Consider the following 4,247-nt stretch of genomic DNA (forward strand, 5'->3'; position numbering starts at 1 on the left):
GTTTATTATTCCGCGGGTTATTCGTGGCTTCCCCGGTGAAGGAGCTGGTGTGACTAATAGGTTACTGTCACAAACAAGGTGGCCTCACTACCCTGGTGTAAGTGTCACTGCACACCGGGAATGGCTGCAGGATATAGTCTTGCAAGTAGGATTGCTGAGGCAAAAGGAAATGTCCTCGGGCCAGAGGTAGCATAGTGGTTAAGGCACTGGACCCCCACATGGTCGAATGTGGTTCGAGTCCCAGACCTGGCAGCTTGAAACTTATGCCAGGAACGTGTGTGTGTGTGTGTGTGTGTGTGTGTGTGTGTGTGTGCCCAAACTTCCAGGAGGAGAGAGGAGAAGGGATCGCCATGTGATTGTCCCTCCTTAGGGAGATTTCTCACTGTCTCTCCGGAGAGTGTACGTGCCCTATGGCAGGAACTTAAAACAAAAAAATAAAGGGGACCAGCAGTTAGCGTCATGGCTATGTCACTGAACTCCCACGTAGTCGACGGCAGTTCGAGTCCCAGACCCAGTGGCTTAAACTCATTCCGGGCTCTTGTGCGTGCGTGCCCAAGATCCCGAGAGGAGAATGGAGGAGAAGGGATTATGGCGTGGCCATCCCCCCTGGAGGCTGATTTCTCAGTTTCTGTCTCTCTGTCTGTCTGGAGAGTGCACGCGCCCTATAGCAAAAAACCTCTCCAGATAAACAAACAAATAAATAAATAAATAAAGTAAATTCCCTCGAGGGCCAGCCTGTGGCGTAGTTAAGCCTGCTGGATCCTAAATGGCTGATTGTGCAGTTCAAGTCCCAGGACCAGCAGTTTGAAAAACACGCCAGGTTGGTGTGTGCGTGCACGTCCAAAATCCCAAGAGGAGAAGGCATTGCAGCACGGCCATTCCTTCAGGGGGTGTTTTCTCACTCTCCCTCACTCTCTGCCTCTCTTTGGTGAGTGCATGGGCCTTACATGTTATCTTAAAAAACAAAAAAAAGGGACTCGAAATATTGACAGAATTGCCCTGTAAACAGGTTGTCTTTGCATCTCTAGAACATGTGGGAGAGCCTCTTTTTTTAAAAAAAAGTTGATTAGCTAATGAGTTTTATGTAGTAGTATTATTTTTTAATTTTAGAGAAAAAGAGAGGAGGGGAAGTGAGAGAGCAAGCTGCCAGGTCTGAGACTCGAACTGTGGTCGGCCAGATGGGAGGCCAATATCTTTTTTTTTTTTTTTTGGAGAGGGTTTTGCTATAGGGCAAGTGCGCTCGCCAGACAGACAGAGAGAGAGAGACAGAAAGCGAGAAATCACCCCCCAGGGGGGATGGTCACGCCGCAATCCCTTCTCCTCCATTCTCCTCTCGGGATCTTGGGCACACACGCACATGCGTCTGGTGTGAGTTTTAAGCCACCGCGTCCGGGACTCGAACCACGGTCGACTACATGGGAGTCCAGCGACATAGCCATTACGCCAACTGCTGGTCCCATGGCCCTCCTGTCCTTACCCTCATATTCCACTTTGTGTGTTTGCGGATCTGAATTTCAGCCTCCTGACTCCGTGGCTTAAACCTCCTGCAGCGTGAGTGGCTCCCCCCCAAGAATCCTTGCACTTCCTGAGGCCTTGAGAGAAACAAAGAGAGTGTGAGCTGCCCATCTGGCGTGTCTCCATGGGGCGCCCAGATCTGACCCCAACTGTGCTTAGCCCGCAGGTGGCCGGGCTGCTGACCAGCTGACCCAGCACCTGGGGTTGAACGAGGGAGGCTCCCGCGCATGGATGGGAGCTTTGTCTTTGCAGAGACTCTCCAGCTGCGGGAAATCTGGCCCGACTTTAAAGATCACTGGCATTTCTTGGCAACGGGCGAGAAAGGCGGGCTTCTCGCTGCACAAGCATCAAGTCTTAGATCGGACGCAGATTAGCCGCCGACTCTGCAGCGGGGCTATCTCCCGAGGAGCTCTCAAAGCTGTCCCCCAGTGGACGCTAAACTGGGAGCAACGTCCCCCCAGTGCCATCTGGCCAGCAGGCAGAGTTCGGCTATGTCTCTCTCTTTCTTTCTTTTTCCTTTTTAGATATTTTCCCTGTAGGGTGTATGAACCTGCCGCAGAGGGACAGAAAGGGAGAAGTCACCTTCCACCCCAGGGGGGATGGCCACACCACAATCCCTCCTCCTCCATTCTCCTCTCCGGGATCTTGGGCACGCACGCACACGCGCCTGGTGTGAGTTTCAAGCTGCCAGGTCCAGGACTCGAACCATGGCTGACTATATGAGAGTTCAGTGTTTTGACCAGTAAGCCACCTGCTGGCCTGGAGTTATGATTCTTTAAAAATTTTTTTTTTCCTATTGGGCTCATGTACTCACTGGATAGAGAGAAACAGAGAGAAAGTGAGAAGTTATTCCCCAGGGGGGATGGCCACTCTGTAATCTCTTTATTTATTTGGAGAGGTTTTTGCTATAGGGCACGTGCTCTCGCCAGAAAGACAGAGAGACAGAGAGACAGAAAGTGAGAAATCACCCCCCAGGGGGGATGGCCACACCGCAATCCCTTCTCCTCCATTCTCCTCTTGGGATCTTGGGCACCCATGTGCATGCGCCCGGTGTGAGTTTAAGCCACCGGGCCGGGGACTCAAACCGCTGTTGGCTACATGGGAGTCCAGCGACATAGCCATTACGCTAACTGCTGCTCCCATACCTGGCATCTTTCTCAAGTTGCCAGGTCTGGGATTCGAACTACGCATTAACGGCTATGTGGGATCCAACCGCCTTAACCACTACACCACCCAGCCGGACCCTGAGTTACTGTTCTTGTCTCCATGTCTCTCTGCCTCTGTCTCTCCTCCACACACAGGCACACACACTGGTGTGAGAAACACCTCATTCCACAGCTGACACAACTATGCAGAGCTGAGAAGCTGACCAAGGAAGCAGAGACACTGTGGAACATTCTAGAACAACCAGTGTTGGCTCTGCTAGCATCTGGGAGCCAGAACATAAGCCGTAATCACTTGCCCTCTCCTGAACCGGACTGGAAATCCTTGCGAATCGATGGAATTACAGAGCAAAATTAGTTAGCTAATGAGGACGTCATTTGTCAGTTTAATAGCAGTATTAATAATGAAGCAAACTTTTATTGGGCTAATAGGGGTTAAGTGGCCATGTTAGCAAAGTGGTCATTATAGATTTTCTTCTTTTTTTTTTTTTTTGGAGAGATTTTTGCTATAGGGCACGTGCGTTCACCAGACAGACAGAGACAGAGAGACAGAAAACGAGAAATCACCCCCCAGGGGGGATGGCCACACCGCAATCCCTTCTCCTCCATTCTCCTCTCGGGATCTTGGGCACGTACGCACACACGCCCGGCGTGAGTTTAAGCCACCGGGTCCGGGACTCAAACCACAGTCGACTACGTGGGAGTCCAGCGACATAGCCATTACGCTAACTGCTGGTCCCACATTTTCTTCTTTATAGGTGGCAAACAGAGCCTTCTGAAAGGGCAGCTTATTTAACTCTCCTCCATCCTCATTGCTTCTTCAAAGAGGCATTTCTAAAGTTTTTGAAAAATTACGAACCACCTGGCTCCAGGAGCTCCAGCTTAAGGCCCGTGTCCAGAGTTGCGTCTCTAATGAAGCTCTTGCAGAGAAGGGTCGGTTGTTGGAGGCCTCCTGCCAACACACAAACAATTGAGGTATTTAGCGGGCAGTTCCAAGAAATTGCTACAAATTATACAAAATGTTATACTTGTAACAGGTCTTCCATGTGTTAGCAACAGAAAAAAAAAAGAACATGTGTGGGAACAAAGTTGCAATTTGTAAGGAAACTGGGTAATGGAGGTCCTAATGCTTTTTAATTCTGGGGCCAGCTGGGTGGTGTGCTGGTTAGGGCAGCCAGCTCTCATAGGGCATACTGTTCAGTTCAAGCCCTGGATCTGGTACTTGAAAAACACAGTGGGTATGGGACCAGCAGTTAACGTAATGGCTATGTCGCTGGACTCCCATGTGGTCAACCGCGGTTCGAGTCCCAGACCCGGTGGCTTAAAACTCACGCCGGGCGCGTGTGCGTGCGTGCCCAAGATCCTGAGAGGAGAATGGAGGAGAAGGGATTGCGGCGTGGCCATCCCCCTGGGGGGTGATTTCTCGCTTTCTATCTCTCTGTCTTTCTGGCAAGTGTACGTGTCCTAAATTACCAACAAACAAACAAACAAACAAAAAACCTCTTAAAAATAAAAAAGCGGGAACCAGCAGTCAGCGTAATGGCTATGTCGCTTGACTCCCCTCTAGTG

This window comes from Tupaia chinensis, unplaced genomic scaffold, assembly GCF_000334495.1.
Source record: "Tupaia chinensis unplaced genomic scaffold, TupChi_1.0 Scaffold140464_1, whole genome shotgun sequence".
NCBI lineage: Eukaryota > Metazoa > Chordata > Mammalia > Scandentia > Tupaiidae > Tupaia > Tupaia belangeri.